At 41.9% G+C, this 27,194-nt stretch overlaps 1 long non-coding RNA gene across 1 annotated transcript in view; it reads right to left on the bottom strand.

Moving 5' to 3' along the window:
* Positions 1 to 224: 224 nt before the first annotated feature.
* LOC138066865 (uncharacterized) overlaps positions 225 to 27,194 on the bottom strand; it is a 117,796-nt gene continuing 90,826 nt past the window's right edge. Inside the window, exons 2-3 of the long non-coding RNA XR_011140465.1 lie at positions 4,021 to 4,079; positions 225 to 3,524 (exon numbers count right to left, since the gene is read on the bottom strand). This is a non-coding gene — a long non-coding RNA (uncharacterized lncRNA). The remainder of the gene's footprint in view (positions 3,525 to 4,020; positions 4,080 to 27,194) is intronic.

Here is a 27,194-nt window from a genome sequence, read left to right as displayed (position 1 = left end):
TTAAATCATCCCATTTGTCAGTCAAACTCTGTCGTGTTGCATCTCGTCAGCTCTGACCTCGTGAGCAGGGTGAGTGCATTGGCACGCTGAGTAGAAGACATCCACTTTCACATGAAAGTGGCTACCCCAGGAGCAACAGAATTCTTTATATTGTACTTTGAAGTGAATGTTAAAACCATTAAAAAATAATGAAGCTGTTAAAGTTTTTTTTTTTTTTTTTTATTCCGGAAGAATATTCTCATCACAAATGCTTACAACCCTCTCATACTATTTCAAAACTCAAAAGCTCAGGATGCTTCATTGCTATAAAACAGCGCTCAAATATTAACGTGGGGCTAACCTAGACAGCTGCAGATGGTTCAGTAGCTGTAGAAATAAGTGTAGCTGCTCTGCACAGTGACTGTAATCCTTTAAAATCTACATATGTAGGTATCGCCCAAGGCCCTAAGCCATGCTAAGTGTCATACTGTGACATTCACCCAGTTTATCAGTCCTGGGATGTGCACAGCCCATCCTGAAGGAGCCTGCATGCATCTCACTCTCTCAGAGCTCATTGCACCTTTGACATCAAGACATTGTGTTTTCCCTTAACAAGTGCATACATTTCCTTTGTATCAATTGCAATCTGAATCTTGGGCGGGGGGGGGGAGCGAACTCAAAACAAAACAAAAACATTTGCACAAGAAGCCTCTTTAAAAGATGAAAACTCCCTGTAAAAAGTACAAGCTACATGAAGCTTGTTTTTCTTTTGATTTTCCAGAGGAAAAGCATGATCCTACTGAACATATTTTACATTTGTGCATGCGTCATGCTAATTATGTATGTGGTATTGTCCATAAAATTCGTGGATATCAACATGTAACACAGAAATAGAGACACAAATTACAAAAATCAAAAGCCTAACACAAAACAATTAGTTGATGTATTTTAAATAAAAGTTTTACTCAAAACACACTCATTTTTCATCTGATAGATATACCTCCACTAATGTGACTTAGTGTAAGTTCTTTTTCTTAATATCTGTCTTCATTAATATTTTCTACTTCAAAGGAATGGAGTAGTTCATACAGAGTTCAAATAAACATGGTTTGATTTTGCAAAAAGTATCTTTTCTTTGAGTATTACCACTTACTGAATCACTTCAACATGAATTAAACATGAATTCATGATAAAATCATCAAAATGCAAAAACAAAGAGATGGTGGAGGGATCAAAGGCACCTTCTAGTTGCTAGAGAAACCAAAACAGTAAATGAATTTGAAATACACAGTTCTCAACACAATCTCCTAGAACAAGTACACATGAAGTGTATGAAAAAGCTCTTCCTCTATGCATTTCAGCAGCAGAACTGAAATGAACAGAGAATGATTTCATTACTGTTCTGATCAGATGGGTTAAATAGCTCCAGAAATTAGCAGGCTACACTTCTAACAGGAGTTTCGGCAGGTCACTGTGAAGAAGTTCAGACTCTCACTGTGCAACTCTAGCGGGTAAAAGAAATTCACGTCAAAGTTTTTGAGAGTGCTATTAATCAGGATGCGTCATTTGCGTCACTTCTGAGAGCCCAGAAGAAACTTTATTACAGAATTCAGGTTCACAGACTGTGAATACTGAGTGCAGCTTCTCAAGCCGGGTATTTGAAAACATTGCCACCTGAAGCGACTTCCAGCGTAGGCCTGCATCTGTCTTAAGAGTTCTCATTTCCCCCACGCTCTTCTCTGAGCTCTTCAGCCAGAGCGCAGAGTCTCCAAAGACGCCAGCCGCAATGTTCTGTTATGTCATAGGGAACCTGTCCAGTCTAGTTACTCGTTTTCACATCGACGACACACCAAATAGCGTACGCTAAGGATTTTCAGTCACGGCTGCCCTCGTGGGGATTTGAAAGGGGAAAGGCGCTGCCTCCATTACTGCCTCCCTGAAAATCACCTCCTCACCAACAAGCATCGTCTCCTTCGTTAGGTGTTCTAATTCTCCAATTAACGAGAGCTTTGATTTAAACGCAGGCAGGAGTAGCCGCGCCAGCGCAGCGTAACCGGTTACTGAAAGGCGACCGACGTGGCAGCGCCGCTCTGAGGAAAGCCGAAAGCCTCGCGCAGCCTCGCCCGCCGCAGCGACGACGACAGCCCCGCGCAGCTGGGGCCGCCTGCAGCGGTGCCCGGGCTTCGAGCTGCGCCTGCCTGCGCCTCCCCCACCCCGCTGGAGGCCTCCTGCTGAAAGTGGGCTGCACCCCGGGAGCAGCGACGTGCCCCAGTGGGGAGCGGGGGGCACCCAGCCCTCCAAGGCAGCCCGGGCCGCATCGCTCTTAGTCCTCGTCCTAGTCTTGTCACAGCGCTTGGCTGAATGTTTTCTTCAGGAAGTAAAGATTAAAATGAACCAGAACGAACTGAAGGTGTATTTAATAAAAGCATCATTACTGTAATGAGCTTACAACTGCTACACTAACACTGACTAATGTTTAAGCTCCTGAACAAGTCCATATTGTTTCACCTAATAGGATTCACTGATTACCACATAATTAATTCAACTCCATAATTTTGCAACACCATGTGGAAACGTGAAACCTAACTCACAAATCAATTAATGCTCAAGTCAATAAAAGAGACAAGTGTCTGAGACTCACTACTTCTTCTCTTCAAATCATTCAAAATATCATTATTTACCTTGATCCATACAGGATTGGTTCTTGGTTCTTCAAGTGTTTGGTCTAGTTACTATGCGGTAATCACTTTGTAATACAAGTCTAGCAGACTTGGGCACACAGTCAGCTGCCAAAGCCTCCCTGAACCTTTTACTCTTCTTCAACCACTTTGATGTTCCTGTTTCACATCGTGAAAACTCTCTTACTTTCATTCTCACTACCTTTACCACTCTGTCACATGTCCTTCTTACAGATGGTTATATTCTGCAAGTAGTCAGAAACCAGCATGTATACATGCACATACACTAAAAATGCACTAAACCTGACACATCTAGTGATGTGGCTTTTCTCACAGTCTGCACATTCTTTAAAAGGGTAAGAGTAATTCATTACAGGCACTGATTTTTTGACCTGCACTTCTGGTCCAGACTTTGCATTTGAAGATACCGTTATGGCTCCTTACTTCCTATTTTCCAGTTCAGCTACCCAGACTATTGGCACATTTGTTATAGACACTGTTTACAGAGTCAGGAATGCAAATAGCCTAACAGATCAATTTTTAAAATGCAGTATTCAACTATTTTTGAAAAAAGGAAATAAATCAGCTACAGTCACAAGTCACACTATATATTCCTGGAAATACCTTTGCAAGCAGCCTTCTGCCTGGAACCGCTTTAACTTTAATGGAGATCGGTGTAAATTCAGCAAGCTGTCTCTAGATGCATTTGTGTAGACAGGGACCTAATTATTATGAGTTAGGACCAGTGTGTTTTAGATTTCCTCCTCAATCCTTTTTTACCATACATATTTTACAATTGGTGGATGAGGCAGCACCTCTTCTAATGAATAATGGTAAGTACTGGGCCCGAACAGGAACATGCAGATTCTGCAAGTACAAACACAGAGATTTTTGTAATCCTTCCAAAGGCAAGCAATTTAACAAACATATAGGAAAATCAGGGGAATATTATTCTTAAAACAAGATGGGGTAAAATTTTTAAGCTTTCTCTTTTAGGCAAGGAACGTACTTATTAGACCCCAAATTATTCCAAAAGGTATAGAAAGGAAAAGGCAAGAATCTCATCCAGCATCTATGGTTAACAATAAGATTTTTACCACATGCGGCCTCCAGATCATACCCAGACCACAAAGCACACCCCTACCAATAATATCAGAAGTGACCAGAGCTCAGCTCTTGATGGGCACACACAGCCCTGTGGGGTTTTTTTTTAGAGGGGGTGGGGAACTGCTGGGGTGGGGCAGAGAGGACAGGAGAGCAGGAGGTTGCTCAGGCACAACAGTCACCCTGGTGGCATGGAACAGTATTTAGTTCATTGCAGGGCCAGGGGTATCCTGAAGCAAGGTCTAGCTGCAGCACTTACCTCTTTTGTGTGAGATTCACAATCTGGCTCCGTTTTTGTCCCAGCAGTTCCACCTGCAACTGAGACATGGGAAAAGCTGAGTGCCTGCTGATCACAGCATGCTGCAGCAGCCCATTATCAGCTGACAGCACTGGGCTGCTGTGAACAGTAGGATGGACAGGGAATTGCAGTAGTGCAACCCTGGCTGCACTCAAACCCACCTGCCACCTGATTCCAGCCTCTTTACAAAATGACTTGCAAGCTCATGGTCTCTGTAAGATTAACAGCTCAGTTATTTCCTGAGTTTTCCTTGCACAGAAAAATATAAGGAAAACATTTTGCTCTTACAGCCCTGGTCCTATCAGCAACAAAACAGTCTCAAGGTTCCCATTCTCTGCTTTCTTTTCAGCCCCTGTCCCCCATCCCATCACCCTGTGATCTCTGCATTTAAGCTCTGCATCTATTTCTCATTCACTGTTAATGGAGGTTAAACCATTTGGATAAATACACTTGCAAGTCATTTGCCAGATCTTTGAGCTGTAGCAACCAAGTACTCAGTGGATCTCAAAAAGTGATACTAAAATACTATATCTGACCTGCCCCCTCCATGAGGACCTCTATGCGCAAAGCCACTGCATAGACTTGAACAGCTTGAAAATAACCAGGGAAAGATTTCTGGGCTACAGCCTGCTTTTGTGATGAATCTGCCAGCACAGCACATCAGACGCTAAAGCAATAGGGAAAACCAAAGTGGACTCCTAACCCACCTCCCCAGCTGACAAGGAGAGCATCAAAGAGACTTTAATATGGGCAAAGGGCATAGCTGAATGCTGCTACTTTCATTTAATCTAAGTATATATGCACAAAAAAAACTTTCAATAAAGTATTTGAACAAGCACTCGAGCTCTTCATTCACTGTCACAATTCCTGTACGCAAGTCTTTTTAGAGTCTCCAGCAGCAAAAAAAATAAGCATAGGGAAGCATTTGCTGATGCTCTTTATTTTCCCCTCTGCAGCTTTTAAAGCAAATTCCAGAGAATTTTTAAGTTCTCTAGGAAGCTTTATGAATGACAGAGAAATGACAGACTCCTTCAAATTGCCCTTCTTTTGCACTTGAACACTAGTAAAAATACATTCAACTCCCTTCTATATGGCTGGCTTACCTCAATTAAAGTATTGACCTTACTGAATGGAAACCCTAAAAGTTAAAGATTGTTAAGAATGCCAGAACTGAGCTAATGCACCAATCAGTGCTACATAAATGTCTTGGCTAGTGAGACAGCAGTTCCAATGCCATGTATAAACGCTGTATAAATGACACAACCATTTGCAAAGTGTTTACAAAAAAATCCCCCAAAACTCCAACATGAATAAGCTAAGTTTTACTCGTGCGCCTTAAAAGAGAAAAAAAATTGGAGAGATTTCTCCTCAGATGCAGAATTACTGCCAAGGTTTTCAGGTGTCTATGTCCCTCAGGTAGTTTAACACTTCTTTTTCATTTCTAATATCATATCAATCCTAAATCAAAAACAGACAAGTAGCATAATAGGTGGCAAAAAAACATCCAGAAGGTGAGATAACTCCAAAGGAGTGGAACTGGCTGTGGCAAATAGCCGTTAAATTGGCAAAAGGAAGTGAAAATGGAAATAATCAACCCTAACCTGCTCTAGAGATATACAGAACTCCAGGGTATGTCCAGTCTCTCTCACTAGACTGGTAAAGGAGGAGTAAAGGGAAAGAAGTGAATAGTTTTATTTTTTCTTTTAAACTAGAAGCTATATAACTTCCTGATTCGTGCCTTTTATATTGGCCTGTTTATATTTTGAAGGAACAGCTCTGCAAGATACCCTACAGAGAAGGGAAATGAAAAGTCTGTTGCAGTTTCCTTGATGAGGTCCTAAGAGAGGTTGCAAGTGCCTTGGATTATACAAACATTCATCCGAAGGTAAATTTGTCCTAAGAACATTTACAAACCAAAGAGTTAATATCAGAAAATCAGAGATTACTGTGCCCATGTTAAAAATAGGGGACTGAGGTATTCAATGGTTTATCTGAAATTACCTGGGGAACTTCTAAAGGAGAAGAAGCTGAACTGAGATTTCTGTCTCCCTTAATCACAAAATCATCATTCTTCCTAAATTGTTTCTAACTCCATTATTTGTTTTTCTTTCTGTGTTGTCCTCTTCATAATATTAATAGTATTAATAAATAGCAGAGGATAAGTGTATTAATTTACATTTTAATTAATTTACAGTTTAAATGATCTGTAAAGAAATTGTTCTACAAGACAAATAATTACAGTTGTCCTACAAAAGGGAGTAGATCCATTTTACCTAATAGAACTTTTCTCATCTTGTCCCATGTATTTCCTAAACCAATGGCTTATTTCTTCTCATACCATGAGATTTACAGCAGGTGTTTAGGATGGCTAATGCACATAATATATGGAGCTGAAATGTATTCTGATGGAGAGAGGCCCAAAGACGTCAAATATCTTGCATACAGGTCAGGAACATATGAAAGGGATTCAAGGCTCCTGATCATTGTATCTGTAATTCAGTTCAATCCCTACAAAGCCAAATCCAAAGCCTCTGGAGACCAGTGGATGTCTTTCAATTGACCTGAATTTTTGTAGCACACCAAGCTTTATTGAAATAAAAATGAGAGATTAATTCACAACTAGAATCCGCTCACAAAGTTCCTGATTGCTTAAGGAAAGTAAATAGCCAGTGCTTGAGTAATGTAATTATTCATCCCGTACAGAGCACTAAAATCCAGAATTGCTAATATCTTGGCACAAATTTGAATTAGTCCATGCTCTCCAATTAGATGCTCATCTTCTTCAAGTGCAAGGAAATTATGAACAGTCCTTCCTCAGACTTGAGAGTTTTTTAACACAAACCAATAAACACACATACCAGTATCTCTCCTGCTGCTTCCTTTGCTGGAATACCACTTCAGGTGCCTGACATACATAAGCACTTATTCCCCCTTGGGGGGGGGGGGAGCGTGTGTGTGTGCACGCACATGTGAGGTTTAGATCTTATCAATGCCATTTGCAATCATAAAATATTTATTGCAACATAGAGGAGCTAAGAAGGTCCGTATCTTGCATTCAGTTTAGCAGACTTCATAATTATTACTTTTTTTTCCTAATAATTTGATTTGTTGAGGAAAAAGGTGCAATTTCATTTCCCATAACAGCTGTGTTCAAAACATTTATAATCCTCTCTCTTTCACCGCTTCTTTCTTCTCGTCACCTGCACTCACGCATGTGCATGCATGCGCGCGCGCACACACACACACGCACGCACGCACGCACGCACGCTCTCACTCTCTCAAGCTGGCCTTGTGTTTTGCTCAGCTGTCATCTTGGGCAGATTGGAGACATAAGACTGGAATTATTTTGACCGGAGAACAAGTTCAGCTTTTGAGTTAAACTGCATGCATGGGGTTTGTTTCTTAGTCTTTACTCTCTGATGCTTAGTCAATGAGGCCCTGATAAAATAGGCAGTCATCGCATGTATTTTAATGAAAGGCGCAGGAGGAAGACTACTCTTATCAGCAAGAGTGACATTCACTCCATGGCAATTATATATATTAGGCAGTATATTGAGGCTTTGCTCAAGGAATCCTGCCCATAATCTTAATGGTACCATCAGCCCACTGAGAAAGAAAGAAAACCTCTACATGATTTTTACCAAATAGGTAAAAAATATTTCTGCCTACAGCTTGCAACTTTTAAAGGACAAAATTTCACTTTTTTGTTATATATATTGTTATATATCTTATACATGTGCTATGGAGTTATCCTTCAGAAATTTAATCTCACCAAATATACTTTCCAATAATAACATGTACATCAAAATCACATGAATGATAGTAGAACAGATTCATTTTCCTTGTTAGTTCATCCATCATACTAGGTCTAGTCTGAAAGCTAATTACCAGAGGGCATTATTATTCAGTACATAGACATTCAATTTAAACAACATACTAATTTTTCTCTTGTCCAAAAATCTTTTTGTATAGTATAATCTTTGCACTGGTTTGTGACCATTTTAAAAAATCAAAGTGAAAATATCTTACATAATGAAGCAACCCCTAAAAAACTACGATTTAGGAAACTAAGGCTGGTAACAAAGTACCAAAAAGAATCGGGTAATGGCCTACAAAATCAGTCAATCTTAATTATTTGGAGAGGAAAATAAATAAATGCAGCACTGCTCGTTATGACCAATCATTGTTAACAGTTCCTTCTACATGCTGAACTCATTTTCAAATTGAACCAAAGCCTTACTCTGGAAGTAAAATTATACTTTTTTGTGATTACTTGTGACTCGATAATTATTCCTCGTAATGCAGCTTTGACATGTGGAACGCCCTGATGCATTCACTGCTTTCATCTGTCTCTATATTTAACTAAGATGTGTGTGTAGCATCACCGACCTACTCTGTGAAAGAGGTTAAGATGCTGAGAATATTGCTTTTTCTTGGACTCCTTGGTTATTGGAAGTCTTAGATTATTTCTGTGTTATTTGTAACTTTACTTTAGTATTTTGAAAGAGGAAGAAAAAGGAGCATCTAGGATAGCACTATACGATGAAAAGTAAAGTAAGTAAACTTAGCCACCACTTTATATATGCATAAGGTATATAAATGTTATCATTGTGCAAAATAATTGGAAATCCTATTGGAAAAGAAGTATTTCATTAATTACATTTCTCAAAATTAAGGTTATGGGGAACATCTTTGTGGAGTTTGGTGAGCTCTCTATGTTTTTCGTCAAGTCCAAAACATTCACTTAGCTGAAATCAATAGCTTTACAAATATATGGTACTATATCTTATAAAGCTGCAGCACTGGCTACACTAATAACTGCAAACCTCTAAAGACCTCTGTAAAGTAGAAATGTTATTTCCTAGAACACAAAGTTTTATTTTTTTTTTAATTTTTCCTTTTAACTTTTCTGAACTTTCTATACACTATGCTAATCCATACTTTTTAACAAATTAAGCATCTGATTACCCCTGGGATGTAACAATGATTTTGGATACAGTATGTCATTATCCTTTTTATATGCATGCAGAAATGAAGATACAAATCTGCATGTATTCATTTTTATCTGTAATTGCATGTGAGTAGTTGCAAAATAATGGGACTCATTATATGCATCAATTCACACTTGTTTAAATAGTCACCAAAATCTAGGAGCAAGGTGTTTTGCACTAGTTCTCTAGTGTATCTGGGGTGAACTTGATGATTTTACCACTAATCTGATGCCTATTTCTCTCTACCACTCCTCTCTTTCAGCTTCCATCTCACCAAGTTAAATGCTGTGGATAAACTATTTATATGTCTATGCTGAGTGATATATCACTGAACATAAACTTTATCTGTAGACATTTTTTATGGCTATTTGTTTTTTCTTTTAAACAAGACTTTTTTTTTTTAAACAGAAAACAGCTGTGCTCTTTTCTGGGTCATCTCCAAGCTACCCTGTATCTGATTTATTTTTCTGACTCCTAGACTAATATTCCTCCTATATTTTCAAACAGCTTCCTGCTGCGTGACTCCAATTTAAATCAATATCTAAAACCCTATGGAATTAAGTGCTTTGCAAATGTAACCTTTTGTGACAGAATACTCTGTGCGCACTCTGAAGTGAATTCACTTAAAAATAAAATAATCTATGCAAAATTTGCAGCTAGATTCTTCCAACTTCCCTTTAGTCACCAAGTCCTTAATTGGCAACGTGGGTTTCTATAAACAGGTCTAGCTAATCTCAAGTCAGAGACACCAGAGGTGGCTAGCCAGTGCTTGAGGCCTTGTAGGATCCAGCCAAGGAAACTGAGGCTGAAGTTATGGTTGATGCAATCATGCTGTTTTACAAGAATTCAAGGGATCCGCATTTCTTGAATGTAGGAGGAATCTCACAAGATGAGTTTCCCACAGTCTAGAACTTCTTTCAGCTAATGCTGTGATCTAAAATGGGTTTTTGCAGGCTGCTTTTAGAAATACACAACCTGCTATCAGGTTATGTGCCTGCTTCAATCTGTCTACTTTTCTTTTGATTGGTCAGTGGTTATCACCCTGCCTCACCACCATGCTTCCAGAGATAAAAAGCAGCTGAAGCCACTTTGCCCAGAGCTTCTAAATTTCTGACTTAGCCCTTTCTTGGGTGAAAACAGGCATAATCAGGTCTTTAATTGAAAGACACATATTAAACATCTTAGTCCCACTGAGTTTCCACCTAACTCGTAATGATTCTTACAAAATAGTACCACATTTGTGATAAAGCAAGGAGCTAGAGAAGTAGCACAACTGTATATAGTATGGGTAAATTCTTTCCTTAGAGAATCACTTGTTACTTTCATTTAAAAAAAAGTCATTCCAAAAAGCCACATGTGAAACTGAGCTTATCACCCATCTTGATTAAGCTACTGGAGAGAAAAATTTCAGAGCAGCCCATGTTTTATTTTAGCCTGCTGAGCATTAGACACTAAAATGGTATTTCCAGAAGAACTAGGCACTTTTATCCAAAAAGAATGAGGAACAGCCACACTCTGCTCACAGAAGTGCCTGTGGTTAACACCTCAGTAGCTACCTGAACTACTTCTAAAACAATATTGTTTCTTCTGTCAGTGATCTCATCCCTGTCCATAGAAGTCTGATAAAAAGATAAAGCCGTCTGGTAAACAAGACTAGCCGTCTTTCACCCTTGCTGACCTTCAAATCAGGAACGTTCTTCCTTTTCTAGGCCGAAAAATGAGCAAAACATTTCAGGCTAGCTTGCGGCTTTAGGTATATCTCCTGGGAAAAGGCAGTAACCATGACCTGAGAGTCCCCTCCAAGGCACTGTAACTGAGACACAGCCCCTATCTGGGGAAAAAATGAAAGCCTGAGTTACTGCTGCCTTGGAAGAGTGTAGTTTCTTCCCAACAGCCTTGCGATCAGCCGGCTCCTTCATTCAGCAGGAGAGAGTGCAGGGCTGAGTTCTCTCATTAAACTTTCTTCCAGCAAATAACTAGAAGGAGCAAAATATTCTCCTCACCTAGGAGGTGAGTTGCTGTCAGTTAGTGGGGAGTAAGTAGAGAAGGAAATGACAGCACCAGTAAACACCTGATTTTCCTTCCTCTCCCAAGAAAGAAAAGGGCATGGTTGAACCCATGACAGACAAATAAATAGTGGTTTGATTTTCTTCATCTTCCTCACAAAATGTTGGCTTTATAAGTTGATTACATTTTAGGTTGCACTGCTTTTCGCTTTTCCAAAAGAGCATCAGGCTGCTTTCAAGCAGCCCTGCTCCTCTGGGGCGTCAATACGATTCCATGCTTTCTTCAGACCAATATTTTGCAGCTACCTTTAACCCAATGAGGCATCAGTTGTTTTCAGAAGTACAAATGAGTTTAATAAGGGTCCCAGCAAGACTCTGAAATCATGGTTGACTCGTCGCACCTCCAGCCCCCCAGGCTACATTTTGTTATTGATCTGTTTATTGCTTCCGCTGAGAGAACATTGTCAATCCACCTAAGTCAGAACCCAGCCCGCAGCATGGAGCGGACACTGTTATTACTATTTAAGTGATAAATGAGATGTGAATTTCATTCAGCATGTTTGTGAAGCAGGAAATATTCATTTTTTAAAGCACTGATATTTAGGAAAGTCAACTGTCAGTTCTTTTTTGTTTCTTCATGCAAGTAGTAATCAGTTTTACTGAGCTCCAGGTAGAAATGCCCATACAAAACAAAACGTTGCTCTTAAGCTTTGTTGTTTTAGTTGAACCTCCTTGGAATAATTACAGGATTGAAAAAAAAGATAAAAGGGAAGTAAGGGCCTGATCCAGGATCTGCTAAATCAATGGATTCTTACCACAGACTTCAGTGAATGTTTTTGTAAGAGTTTAGAAAATAAAAGGATTCAGCCTAGACTGTGAGATAGCGTTTTGCTTGCCAGTTTCTTTGATCATACGTGGGGGCAGTAACATTTCAATATATACCTATCTTCTCCCCACAGACAAGGAAATGCTTGTGCCTATCTGCCTGGAGATGCCCACTGGTTCTGTCCCTCCTGGAGGCTGCTGGGGAAAAAGAGATTTCAGGCCTCAAAAGAGCTGACATGCTGCCTGCACTACTCATCCTAAAGGATGTTAGGAATTAGTTCATTTTTGTCACAAACCTCTACAACGAACACTCAGGCCGTGAACCAGCAAGTCACTGACTGGCACGCACAAGCATGCAAGGGGCCTACAACTTCAATGAAATTATTCACATGCCCAAAGCTACACAGATAAGGATTACAAGCCTTACTGAAATCAATTCATCGGGGGTGAGGGATCTTTCATTATTGTTTCTCCAGGAGCCAAGCAGATCCTGAGCGGGTGAAGCACTTTCAATGCTGATTCATAATCTTTTTAAAGGCTTTTCGAGGCATTTGTTAGTTATCTTAAAGCAGACAGTAGCTAAGGCATAAGAAGAGGCAAAGGTTACGTATATTTGAGGAAGGCTGTATCTCATGATTATAGTCAGAGCATAATTACACCCAATATATACTTGGTTTGCCTCTTTAAAACATCAGAAAAACACAGAGCGGACACAGAGAAACAAATTACCTCAGCTATTTCTGCATTTTCAATAAAAGATCAAGATGAAAGAGAGGATTCTGTTTCTTTCTGCTCATCACAATTTTCCTTATTCATTAAGTGGTAGTTGCCCACTGAAAAGTAGTCATTTCTCAAACTAATAATAAAAGAGCCTAGTTTTGTTTGCATCACCTGCAGCTTTTCAGCTCAACTCTGTATCTGCCATATAAAACATGACTGATTTCATTGCTGTAGTCTACCTGAACTGCTGTGGATTTCATTGAGAAAAGGACTATCAAGACCTTCTGAGAATAAAGAGCAAGTAAGATTCTCAGCTGTTTCGAATGTTCTTAGCCTATCCCAAGGTATCTCCTGGATATGAATATGTTAACAGAAAATGCATGACAGAGCTAGAGGCATGGACAAGTTTCCAAGCACTTACTGAATTCATTATGAAAGACAATCCATTGCTCTCCTAAAGAAAAAATTTCACAGGAAACATTTTTTTTTTAATCTCCCAAATATCATGTCCTATGCTTAATGGAATAATAAAAGAAAAACCAGAAGAATCACCCTTAGCAAATGGAATAATAAAAGAAGAAGAAAAAAAAGAAGATTCACCCTTCGTATTTCAAAGAAGTGCTGACCCCAGTCTATTGAAACTGATGAGAATCCTTGACATCTGTAAGTGGTGAATCAGACTTCAATTTCATAGATGCTATAAATTACCACTACAAAGTCTGTGACTGGCAAGCGAGGATCCCTAACAATACAGGGGCTGTTTGCCCAAGACTTTAAAAACTGCACAGAGAACTGAGTAACCTTCCTGTAAAAATATCCATCTAAAAAATGTGAGAGGTGACCCCATATTCTTACCCAAATTGCTAAGGAAATATTATCATAGAATTAAAATTTAGAGGATATAAGAAAATATTTCCAGTTCATTTCTCACACTGCTCTGAGTTATGATTAACATGAAGAACATTTACAAGAGTATATGAATGTGCCCATACCTATACAGTTTCGATTTGGCAAACATTGCTAATGGAAATATTTTAAAAAGAAGAAATAGGGGATTGGTCAGATGCCAATGGGAGAAAAGTCTGAACAGTTTTTTCCCTCCTTTTTTTTAATTAGCTGTTTCTTCTCTTGTTTAGTAATAAACATTAAATGTCAACCTAACATGCTTCAGACTTCCAGGTTTATATTTTGCTGGCCTGGCAACTTCTCTTCAAGATGCCTTCCAGTGTCATATTCAGAGTGAACTCATTAGTTCTTCCCTCATTGAGAATTCACACAAGTGAGAAGCCCTGTATCAACCAGAGCAACAAGAAAAGATTCAGAGTTTCCACCCAAGTCCGGGCACAACCTGCTGGAGGGAAATGGGTCAGAGCAGAACTGCAAAGCAGGAGGACACCAAGTTGCAATCTGACCTTTCTGCCACAGCACTTCAGAAAAGCCACCTTCACACACTAGGAATGGCTCATCTATTGCTGAGTACTAGCAAGGTCATTAGGGTATAATATGTTTAATCCTAAGATTTAGAAGCTTTATTAGTTGCAACAGCTGGAAAATCTTATTTATTCCGTATCTGTTCATTCACCCCTAATTATGACAAACTAGCGTTTCCTTCACCTTTTATGCTGAAGCTCTGTAACACACTCAGTTTCTCTACCCCCTGCATATTTTTTCTGTTCCTGATAAAGCATGATAAACAGTCTCTTACCTAACTGTGAACTGCCAAGTCCTTTAAAGCTTACAAAATATCATACTTCCCCAGACTGATAAAAGTGGAAAGTACACACCCACCTGAAAAAAAATCTAAAAACAAACTAAACCTCCACGTACTCTTCCACTACTTAAACATCATTGAATTCAGTTATTGATAAGGCTGTTACACTATACACAGTATCTTAGCAGAAAAAAACAAAAACTGATCAACATTATTAACATTCAATATCTACCTTGTATATATCTTATTTAGTAGAACATTAGATTTAACATGGCAACTTTTTCCTCTCAAACTGTCCCAAGAAGAGGAAAAAAAAAACGTTTTTGAAACACAAGATACAGTTTGAAACAGAAGAGAGAGGTTTCCTGGGAGAAGAGAGGAGAAGGCCTACACTGAATCAACCTTAAAAAGTTGTTTGTAACAAAATGAAGACGTGAAAAAAATACAAACGGCATCTGAGTGTCCTCATAGTGCTAGGAGCTGCCAATATACCTGTATGCCCTAGATCTAGAACATGATCTGTTACCTGATTGCTTTCAGTGTGGATCCAAGTATGTTAAAAGTTACATATAATATTTCGCAAAACCAGAACAGAAAAAGTGAATTGTAGGTCAACTAGACAATCCCTGAATAGTAGAGTCAGAATAGTATATGCATATCCTTCTCCTTGCAAATATTTCTGTCTTCATAACTGGGTTATTTTTTGATAAGGGAGAGGGACACTTCTACACATAACTACACCTCAGACTGTTTCGTAAAAAGGGAAGCGAGTATCACAAACCCTGGTTTATATGTAGGGAAAGAAGGTTGTAGTAACTTATTTAACGTTGGAGCAGAGACATGAGCATCGCAGGTTCCAAAAACACCTCAGAGGAAGCAAGAAGAAGAAATGGCAAATTGCACTGCCCCCTCTACTAGCCCTGGAAAACAGGACGAGACCTCTCACTGGCGTAGGGCAGCAGCAGGATCTGTTGCTACGCCCAAAAGAACTTCCCCCTTCACATTTTCCTGGTATAGCGTGTTTCTGCCCGAGTTCCAGCAAACTACTTTCCGTCTCAGCTCATATTAGATAGCTGGTTTGTCAGGAATCCAAATTCACTCTGGTTATGAATTAAAAATGAATGCTTATAATTCTGGATAGGTTGGATTCTGCATTAAAAACAAATGGAAAAACAAATACCCCTCTTCACAATGCATCTCCCCTGCTTTCAAAAGCTTCCTAAAATGTTTTATCATTTGTTTCCTCTAGCTTTATAACCAGTTAGTGGTTTATAAGCAGATCTGAGCATGACTTCTTATTTCTGATGCGATGGGAGAATAGTTATGTTCAGTAATCATATTTCAGTGAAATTGAACTGGAAAAAACATTTTTTCTCTGGCTAGATGGAACTGAACAATACCCATTTCCTATCAGTGCTGTTCTCATTGGGAAGCCTTACGTGTACCTCTGCTGCCCACCCTTCTCTTGCAACTGCACTCCAGCATCGTGACAACCTCCAGCAAACCCTCTTGGGGAGGAGCAAGGAGGTGGGGAAGTTCTGCCCAGAGACATCTGCAACAGAATTAAAGGAGCTTCTCAGAGAGAGGTGGAAAGAAGTGTCTCTCTGCTGGCAGTAACTGTCTGGAAGAAAATCATTATGGGAACAGGAAAATCTATTAGATCAGAGAAAAGAAAATCAATGTATCAGTTTCGGATCAACTACTTTTAGGGAAGGACTGGAGCAAGCAGCGTAAAGCAGGAGGGAAGGTTAGATCCAGACCTCTTGCTTTCAAGGTTTGTTTCGCCCACATTTTGCAGTTAGCTTTGTCCACAGAACCTCTAAAATGTGTTTACATCTTAAAATGTCCCAGAAGCACTAGAAGCAGCAACATTACATACCGCAGTAACTGGTATATCTATTTCTCTCTCACACAATTCACAGTTAGGGATTTCACGTAGCATATTTTAAATATGTATTTGTCACCTGTGATCTATTAAGCCCTCTATCTGCAGCAAACTAATGAGAATTTTTGAAAAATATGCCAGTTACGAGCTACATGCAGAAGTACAAACAGCAAAGATTATACCCTAAGGTGTATTCACATATATGGCACATGTTGTTTGGATTAGACAGCACAACAGGAAAAAATTACTGAAACATTGTGGTACCAAGCCCAGATTACATCATTTTCTAAGATACAGCCAGTGAGGGACCTAGTCTTTCCCCACAGATGTTAAAGGAAAACCTTTAACTGATTTTTAAAGGAAATGGGATTGGTCCCTGAAACATTGTAATACAGAGAAAAAGAAAATCGCTTTGTTTATGGTCAGAAACAAAATACCATGAGCCTCAGCTATCATAAAAGATCCAGAACAGAGGCAAACACTGGGGGACCGGAGCAAGGGGAAGTAAAGGAGGTGGGAAGCACAACAGGCAGGCCACGGATGCAGCCCCACAAAGCTGCAAGCGAGATGATAATGAGGCTGGGGAAAATACCCTTTTGTCTGCCAAGTACATGGATAGCGCAGAAAGAAAACCTCCAAAGGAAACCGCTATTAATTCTGCAGCACTCCAGGGAGCTATTGCCGCTCCACAGCCGCGCACGGCACAGGGATGATTCTGTAAGCCGAGGCCAAAACGACAGGAAAAGCCAGGGCCAGTGACTGGAAAAGAGAGGCCAGACCGCAGAAAAGCCGTGTCGGCAAGCCCACGCGAGGGGCAGCCTTTCCTGCAGAGAGACTATGGCTCTGCCTAAGGGCTGCTCTAAGCAGAAGCCCCAGGGCACATCGACAAACACAACACCTGGCCATCGCTTGTGAGATCGCATGTCCTCCTGGCCACATCTGCCGTGGTCAGATGGAGGGACAGCCATAGCCTCTCCTGCAAGGGAGGGCCAGCCGAGCCCAGAGACTCGGCTTGTGCCACTGAGCAACAAATAATCCCATTTTTACACTCAGAGGGCCATTGCTTTGGTTGCAGAACTGCCGAACTGTGGGTAGGTTTTGAGGGCAAGAAAGCAAGCAGAACAACACATGAAATTACTCATGTTTTTTTTAAAGTTCCTGTGCATTGTTTCATTCAGGTAATTCCTGCAGAGCTGGTAAAGCTGTAACCCAGTACAGCAATAACCATCTCATTTAACCATCGGGTTAAATTGGCTATTTGAAGGGAATTGCTGGCAGTAGAAGACCCCCTCTCTCTGTTGGCAGAAAATAACCGTATCTGAGGTATCTCTTGGTGCACTGATTATAGACATAGGTTTGTTTACTTTTTTGCTTTTGACTTATTAAAAGACAAAGCACTGTGGATGTGCCTTCACTGAGGTATCTGTCCTATGCAGCAAGCTCAGTTATCAATATTTCAGGTGCATCTCTGTGGAGTATCAAGTGCTAACTTGGTCCTAAAATCTACTACATAATTCTATTATTCCATGAGAGCGCAGCCAAGAGAGGCAGCGAACAGACGCAGCAGTTTGCACAGCAGTGTCTGGGCTCTGCCTGGGCCTTTTGTAGGCCTTGTTGGAAGTTGTGGAGACTTTCTGGGGACCCCCAAGGAACTAGACCATGCTTGCTGCTAGCAGGAAGGGAGAGCTGGGCAAGGACTCCTGCAGGGGACCTTGACTTAACTTCTCCTGGGAAGTTCTAGCTAGGTGGGGCTGCTGCTAACAAGCTCTCTGGGCTGCCCTGGTCAGAGGGAGTTGGGGCTTTTGTTTCAGGTGGCTCCTGATTGGGTGGGTCAAGCACCCTTGTGAGTCACTGCTAGGCAGAGGTCGATATAAGAGCCAGGCCTAGAACACAGCCAACAGATGCAGCAGTTTGTGCAGAAGGGTGCTGGAAGGCAAAGAAGGCACCTCTCCATTTTGCACAGTTCTGTGTCCTTCCCTGGGGCATGGTCATGACACGCCGCAGAGCACGTTCCCCAGTGGCTGCTGGAGGTGCTGCATCGGCTGTGTCTGAGGCTTCAACCCAGACAGACCCTCTGATAGTAGATGAAGCCCTGCAGGTGTCAGGCTGCAGGGAGTTCCTGGGGCCTCTCTGTGGGGCCTGGGCTGACAGACAGCTCTCCTGTGTGAGGTGTGCTGTGGTTGACCAGTTGCGTCACCAGATAAAGGAGTTACGGGAGGAGGTTAGTAGGCTGCGTAGCATCCGAGAGGACGAGCAGGAGATTGACAGGGCGTTCTCGGAGAACCCTGCCCCCACTGCAGCGGAGTTGTCAGAGGGCTCAGCACTGTGTGTAAAGGTGCATCATAACACTGTTGAAGAGGGCTGGAAGCTGGTGACCTCTCGTAGAAGGAGAAAGGCTCTTGCTCCTCCTCAAGACTTACCCTTGAAGAACAAGTTTAGCGCCCTCCAAGCTGAGGAGGAGTTGGGCATGGCTCCAAGGGAGGCAACTGGCCTGGCAGACCCTGTGCTGTGCAGGAACCCCCGGAAGAAGCGGTGAGTGATTGTTGTGGGTGACTCCCTGCTGCAAGGGACAGAGGCACCTATCTGCCGACCTGACCTCTTGTCCAGAGAGGTTTGCTGCCTGCCAGGGGCTCGAATAAGAGACGTCGTGGAAAGACTGCCAAGGCTTGTCCAAGCATCGGACTACTACCCTCTGCTGCTCTTCCATGTGGTTGCTAACAACACAAAAGGCAAACTGGAAACCATCAAACAGGACTTCAGAGCTCTGGGAATGGTGGTGAAGGGTCTGGGAGCCCAGGTCGTTTTCTCCTCAATCTTGCCTGTGAGGGGAAAGGATGGGAGGAGGAGTAGACGAGTTTTCCAAGTTAACAGCTGGCTGCGCCACTGGTGTTGGCAACAGGGCTTTGGTTTCTATGACCATGGGACCCTGTTTGAAGATCAACAGCTGAGGAGCGATGGGATCCACCTTACCAAGCGGGGCACGCGCATCTTTGCCAACAGATTGGCCAGCCTGGTAAGGAGGGCTTTAAACTAGGCAAGATGGGGGAAGGGGAGTGGTATAGTGGCAGGGGAGTCAGTAAAACACCGCTCAAGTCACGATGCCTCCAGCGGGTGCATACAGCCAGGGGAGACAGCATGCAACATGGCTATGGAGGATCCTCTTGCACTTCTCCTGGGAAGCTTGCATGCTTGACTGGCTCTCTGAAATGCCTGTATACCAATGCACGCAGCATGGGGAATAAGCAGGAAGAGTTAGAGATCTGTGTGCGGTCGCAGGGCCATGATCTCATTGCAGTGACAGAGACATGGTGGGATAGCTCACACGACTGGAACACCGTCTTGGATGGCTATGTGCTTTTTCGGAAAGACAGGCCAGGCAGGCGAGGTGGTGGAGTTGCTCTTTATGTGAGGGAGCAACTAGAATGTGTGGAGCTCTGCCTCGGGGTGGATGAAGAGCAAGTTGAGAGCCTATGGGTAAGGATTAAAGGGCAGGCTAAAATGGGCGACACTGTTGTGGGGGTTTACTACAGGCCACCTGATCAGGAGGAAGTTGTCAATGAGGCCTTCTACAGACAGCTGGAAGTAGCCTCACGATCACAGGCCCTGGTTCTCATGGGAGACTTCAACCACCCTGACATCTGTTGGCAAGACAGCACAGCCAGGCACAACCAGTCAAAGAGGTTCCTGCAGAGCACTGATGATAATTTCTTGACTCGGGTGGTGGAGACGCCAACGAGGAGAGGTGCAATGCTAGACCTTGTACTAACAAACAAAGACGGTCTCGCTGGAGATGTGAAAGTTGGGGGCAGCCTTGGCTGCAGTGACCATGAGATGGTGGAGTTCAGGATCCTACGAGGAGGGAGCAGGGCAATGAGTAGGATTGCAACGCTGGACTTCAGGAGAGCTGACTTTGGCCTCTTCAGGGACCTACTTAGGGGAATCTCCTGGGGTAGGGCCCTAGAAGGAAGAGGGGTCCAAGAAAGCTGGTTAATATTCAAGCATCACTTCCTCCAGGCTCAGGATCAGTGCATCCCTCTGAGGAAGAAGTCCAGCAAAGCGGGCAGGAGACCTGCCTGGATGAGCAAGGAACTCCTGGCAAAACTCCAGCAGAAAAAGGAAGTACACAGAATGTGGAAAAGGGCACAGGCCACTTGGGAGGAACATAGGGACATTGTCAGAGTGTGCAGGGATGCGACAAGGAAGGCTAAGGCCCATTTGGAATTAAATCTGGCAAGGGATGTCAAGGACCACAAGAAGGCCTTCTTCAAATACATCAATAGCAAAAGGAAGACTAGGGAAAACGTGGGCCCGCTGCTGAATGGGGCGGGTGCCCTGGTGACAAAGGATACAGAGAAGGCAGAGTTATTGAATGCTGCCTTTGCTTCCGTCTTCACTGCTAAGGCCACTCCTGAGGAATTCCAGACCTTGGAGACAAGAGAGGAAGGCTGGAGAAAGGAAGACTCTCCCTTGGTGGAGGAGGATCGGGTTAGAGATCTTTTGTCCAAACTTGACATCCATAAATCCATGGGCCCCGATGGGATGCACCCACGAGTGCTGAGGGAGCTGGCGGATGTTATCGCTAGGCCACTCTCCACCATCTTGGAAAGGTCCTGGAGATCAGGAGAGGTGCCTGAGGACTGGGAGAAAGCCAATGTCACGCCAGTCTTCAAAAAGGGCAAGAAGGAGGAGCCAGGGAACTCCAGGCCTGTCAGCCTCACCTCCAGCCCTGGCAAGGTGATGGAACAGCTCCTCCTGGAGGTCCTCACTAAGCATGTGGAGGACAAGAAGGTGATCAGGAGTAGTCAGCACGGCTTCACCCAAGGGAAATCATGCTTGACCAATCTGATAGCCTTCTCTGATGGAATGCCTGGCTGGGTAGATGAGGGCAGAGCAGTGGATGTTGTCTCCCTGGACTTCAGCAAGGCTTTTGACACTGTCTCCCATCCCATCCTCCTAGGTAAGCTCAGGAAGTGTGGGCTAGACGAGTGGACAGTGAGGTGCATTGAGAACTGGCTGGATGGCCGAGCTCAGAGGGTTGTGGTGAATGGCACAGAGTCAAGTTGGAGGCCTGTGGCTAGTGGTGTCCCCCATGGGTCAGTCCTGGGTCCAGTCTTGTTCAATATATTCCTCAATGACCTGGAGGAAGGGACAGAGTGCACCCTCAGCAAGTTTGCTGATGATACTAAACTGGGGGGAGAGGCTAACACAGCAGAAGGCTGTGCTGCCATTCCCGAGGGACCTGGACAGGCTGGAGAGGTGGGCGGAGAGGAACCTCCTGAAGTTCAGCAAAGGCAAGTGCAAGGTCCTGCACCTAGGCAGGAATAATCCCATGCCCCAGGACAGGCTGGGGGTTGACCTGCTGGAAAGTAGCTCTGCCGAGAAGGACCTGGGAGTGCTGGTGGACAACAAGTTAAGCATGAGCCAGCAGTGTGCCCTTGTGGCCAAGGCGGCCAATGGTCTCCTGGGGTGCATTAGGCAGAGTGCTGCCAGCAGGTCGAGGGAGGTGATCCTGCCCCTCTCCTCAGCCCTGGGGAGGCCTCACCTGGAGTACTGTGTCCAGTTCTGGGCTCCCCAGTCCAAGAGAGACATGGCACTCCTGGAGAGAGTCCAGCGGAGGGCTACCAAGATGATTAGAGGGCTGGAGCACCTCTCCTAGGAAGAAAGACTGCAAGAGCTGGGCCTGTTCAGCCTGGAGAAGAGAAGATTGAGAGGGGATCTCATCAACGTGTACAAGTATCTGAAGGGGGAGTGTCAAGAGGATGAGGCCAGCCTCTTCTCCGTGGTGCCCAGCAACAGGACAAGAGGCAATGGGCAGAACCTGAACCACAGGAAGTTCCATCTGAACCTGAGGAAAAACTTCTTCACTGTGAGGGTGACAGAGCATTGGAACAGGTTGCCCAGAGAGGTAGTGGAGTCTCCTTCCCTGGAGATATTCAAAACCCGTCTGGATGTGATCCTGGGCAATATGCTCTAGAGGTCCCTGCTTGAGCAGGGAGGTTGGACTAGATGATCTCCAGAGGTCCCTTCCAACCTAAACGATTCTGTGATTATTGAATGATATTATCTTTTAATTGTGTGTCTAGCCTGTCACTAGGTCACACCTTTCTCAGTTCCATTTACAAAACAAATAAAAAAAATTAAATCATGCTATTCCAGGCATGGAGACCCTCCATAAGTTCTGAAATTCTTTCACTGCCAAACTTGGTCTAGTAGGTTCCACACTTTTGCTCAAAAGCAGCCTTTCTATTTCACTTGTTCATCTTGATTTAGGCTGACTGAATTGCTTTTAATCTCTTTGTGGGATGCTATTGTGTGAAAAGTTTTATGACCACATAAGGAAGAAAGAGAATTTGGTCGTACCGGTTTTACAGCTGGGGGAAGGTCAGCAAGAAATCTTTACCTCTCCAGTGAACAGTATATAAAAAGCACGTGAAAATCTGCAGCCCATTCTTTGCTGCTTGGTTATTTCTGTCTCTCTACCAAATTAGAAGGCTGGATAGGTAACCAGCGAGATCTCTAATAGTGGATAGGCTCTGGAAAGCACCGAGACTACTCTTGCCTGTTTGGTTGATTGTCTCAGGAAGAATTAGAGGATTATGGGTCAGCTGAACATCTGCTGGCATCCCCCAGGAGATGAACGTTGTTGAGGAAATAGCACATATTCAACAGATTTATTACTCAGCTGATCCACTTCTACTATTCATCTGGATATTGCAATAATGTTACTTATGTGTATCTTATTCCTAGAGATAGCACTTTTCTTTCTTCACGCTAGCTGCAACGCTATTTCCATAATATCCTCCTTATTATTTAAGCAATCTCAGCTAACACTATTATGCCAATTTTTTGATAGAAAATGCCATCAAACCATTTATATAACAATAGGATATATGGAAATTTCAATCTTTCAGACTCCCTGTGCAGGCTTACAGTGTAGCTCACCATCTAACACACAAATGCAGCTTCAAAAATCCTTAGATCATGTGGATCCTAGCGGAGCAGAGTTCAGGTTATCATACTATGAAAGCAGTGGGTACAAAGAGCCTACAAGATGGCCTATTTACTACTGACGGTTCAGTTATGAAGAAAACTTCTATGCATTTCAATAGATATTTTCCATATTTCTTACATTTTCTTTTTTGTCAGCTTCAATGAGTCTAAAAAACAGTAAATAAGTAAATTATGAAGTGGCATGCTTTTGGTGTATTTCACTCCTGAGGCATGACCTCATTACTCAGAGAATGCCTTAGTGCCTTCTGTCCAGATGGCGTTCATTTGTCTGACACGGGGGCGGATATATTTCACACAGATGTCCAAGAGTTTTTAAGACAGAGTGGGTGGAAGAGTCAGACCAAGCAATTGCTGCTTTTTGGCAGAAAGGCTCAGCTGAAATGAATTCACAACATCTGAGTCCCTTTACCTTTATAAAAATACTATATTACCATTCTAGAGGTTTCCAAAATGAACAGAAAAGGGGAATCACAATAAAGAATATGCACAAAAGGTGCATATAAAGGACTACAGAAAGTACTGGTGGATCTTCACTAAGAGTCGAATAGATAACTTCATTGACATAATTCGTATCCTTGTTTTCTTCTGTTATGAAAGGTGGATGCATTGCTTTCTACTTTTAGGATATTACTTTGATTGCTTGCATATACATTAATGGAAGAGCACACCCAGAGATAAGGACCCTAACTTGTAAATAAATCCAAGATTTTTGTCAAGGCATCAGTAAAAATTGCTATGGGTTTAGGATTTTTTATTTTCCTCCGATTTCAAAAACTCATCTCTGATCAGTAGCAAAGAGCTAGAACAGGCCTAGCTCTGACCTCAACATATAGCAAAATAAATAATTTGACTAATTTGACTATAAACGTGCTATGCACCAACAGAAATGGGCCTGTATTAAATTATGCAGTAAGACTCATCATGTACAACACCAGCTTTCTTTAACCTCTGTCCCCAGTGGGTGTAGCATCTCATAATGTTTAAAAGAACAAAAACATTCAAGAAATGGTTGTGCTGAAAAGTCTAGGAATGCCTTTCACTATTTTAGAGTTATTTGAAGTTTTACATATTCTTTCTTTTCAGAAAAACAAGGAGAAAGTGTAAAAAATAGTTTAATAATTTATAGCATTATAAAATAATGATAAAAAGATGGTAATTTTATAAAAGGTATAAACCAGTAGGAGCGTAGAATTGGGTCCAGTGTATAAACTTATACGAATGTCAGATTGTATTTATTATACAATGATGAATATCAAATCTGGGAGAAGAAACCAAATGCACAGAGACAATGTTGTGTAGAACAATCAACACGGTACAATCTACATATGAATGTTTTAACAATAAAAAAAGAAGATGAATATAAAATAGAAGAGCTTGAGGTTATTTTTAGCAGTCTTTAAAACAGGACTTGGGATTGCTGAAGTAAAGATGGCTAAATCATTTTGTTGTGGTGAAAGATTTAAAAGTAAGTAAGTGCCTTATCCTAGCATTTCATGTTCCTTAAACAATTGAACAAAAACAGTCCTATGAGGGGTCTAGAGATCATTTTGAAAAGCCACTGGTAGATTGCTTCTTCATTTTTAATTTGTGCTAAAAGTTAGCTGAGCAGTCATTATACCATGAAATGAGAGCAGAGCAGCTTAATAAAACTAATCAAATATAAAAATTAAAATAGTTTAAAAGCTGAGCTCCAATTTGACATTTGGACAAATACATTGACATGACACATCAGTTAAAAGCCTCACGCTGTTTCCTTTATTCTTACTCCTCCTATGTTCTCAATGTGAAAATATTTACATTGAAGTAGCTGTAATTTCGCTGTGCAGCCCATAAAGTTTTGTTTTATTAAGTAACAGTAAACCATTTAAAGGCTCAGCTGAAGAACAATGCATTTACATCCGTGTACAAGTTATTTTTGACTCTTCCACCTGTTTTTATGTTTGTAAAACATGGATGAGTTTACCAACCTTCCTTACAAGAAATAATTTTACTAGGAAGTAGCTTTAGGATATCTATAGTGAGTTCCTCCCCTTGAGCCTTTTCCTCTCCTTTTTGTAATCTCAAGTTGATTGACTGTCAATTAGCTCAGACATTTTTGTTGTAATTCTATGGAATGTAATGGACACCTTCCAAATATTTGTCCCAAACTTTTCAGTTTATCAGAAGAGCAGGAGGCATACAACTGCTTGTTTAGGATAGCTGCTAAGCTTGCTTATCTCGCTCCCTAGGAGGTCAACATACACAAAATGTGTGTAATTTCCTCCTTACCCAGAAGGAAATAACTGAACAAGGGCATAGGCTCCTTTCTCCCAACTTTTCTGCAAACTGCCTTATAGAACTACATGTGCTTTGTTTATAAACCCCTGTCACTTTCCTTCTTTATATTCTTCTTTTTTTCAAATTTAGCATCTGTGTAAAAGCTACCTGTTTCACGCTATGCTTTAGAGTCATTATGAGCAAAGTAACTAAGCCAATGCATCCTTATGAACACACAAAAAGTCCCTAAGGTACATAAGCTAACAACTCACTTTTCAATGCTTCCTCAACAAATATCATTTCCTACAATGCTTGTGCCTGTCTTGTCACTCACAAAAAGACCCGAGTCTTGCATCATCCTCTGCTCAGAAGTTGAACATTAGAGGGATTTCAAAATACATGACACAAAGCTCCCTGGGAGTTTTCATACCCCATATTATTCTTCTAAAACAGGAAATCCAGTTTCAGCATCTCAGTTAACCATTAGAGAACAAGAAAACAAGTGCCATGAGCTTTAAACAACAAAACCATCACGTTACACTGCACCCAGTCAGCAGGAGGCCATTAATGAAGCATGCAAAATATTGGTTCCATGCTCCAGTGGAGACACACATCTAGTATATTAATTATATTCATCCCTTTTACAAAGTGTGAGGCTCTTGCCTCAACTAGAAGATGCAAAGAATTAGCATGAGAGGGGAAGGAAAAAAACTGTTAAACTGTCCTCGAGAATCTCAGCTTTCACAAAACAAGAAAAAAATAGTTTAGAGTTGGGGAAACCTTCTCTAAGGAAACCAAACTGTTATCTGTGATGCAAAAATCCTTGAGTCTCTGAAGACCTTGAAATATTTATCTTCCAAATAGGCTGACCCAGGCGTCTCAAGGAGGGCTATCTTGGAATACCTAAACTGTTTATTCAGGGCATGTAAGGAAGAAAAAGATGGATTATATTAGAGCACTAGGTCTGAGAAAGGTTAGAGGAAAATGACACACAGGGTTAGACAAGGAGCGCAGAAGATGTTATCAGCCTGAGGTGAGGTTGGGAGGGAAGTCACACAATTAGCATCTTTTCTTTTTCGGTTCAGATGTCTGGAAAACATCAGCGAGGAGTAGGTGATCTCTCTCTGCACATATGTACATACTCCAAAATATAGGAGGAAAATGTCACAGTCTTTTGGAAGCTATCACATATGGCCTGATGATGCCAAGGATACTCTGGATAGCACAGGTCAGTGGGGAAGCTTCTCCACAAGCTGATGACCAAACTATATACCAAAAATTACTAAAATGTTTACCACATTTAAGACAAAGATATAAAGTCATAATAGCCGAATACTGATCTAACAAAGGGGAACGAAGCAAGAGGCTTATTTGAACAGAGTGCAGGAGGTAACAGCCTCCCAACAGTAGGCCCTACACTACCCTGCCGATGCACCCAGAGGCATGTTCGCTGCTTAGTCAAACTGGAGCACACCATTTCAGAGTGTTTTGGTTTTGCCTCAAAGATAGATATAAAAGTTTAAGTAATAGAATTTTACACAGTATGTGATGTGTACTCCAAAAGTTTCAAAGTGAAAGATTCCCTCTGAGGCTCTGAACAGGAAAACGCAGTATGTTTTGAATTTGAATCACTGCAGTGATTCAGAGGGACCACTCAAGAAACGGGTAGCAAGACTGTGCTCTTAGTTCATAGACAACAGTGATGAACTTTGCTGTGAAATATTTTATAT

Source organism: Struthio camelus, chromosome 3 (genome assembly GCF_040807025.1).
Source record: "Struthio camelus isolate bStrCam1 chromosome 3, bStrCam1.hap1, whole genome shotgun sequence".
Taxonomy (NCBI): domain Eukaryota; kingdom Metazoa; phylum Chordata; class Aves; order Struthioniformes; family Struthionidae; genus Struthio; species Struthio camelus.
Note: the sequence above shows the minus strand (reverse complement) of the source record. Positions and strands in the feature narration are given on the sequence as shown.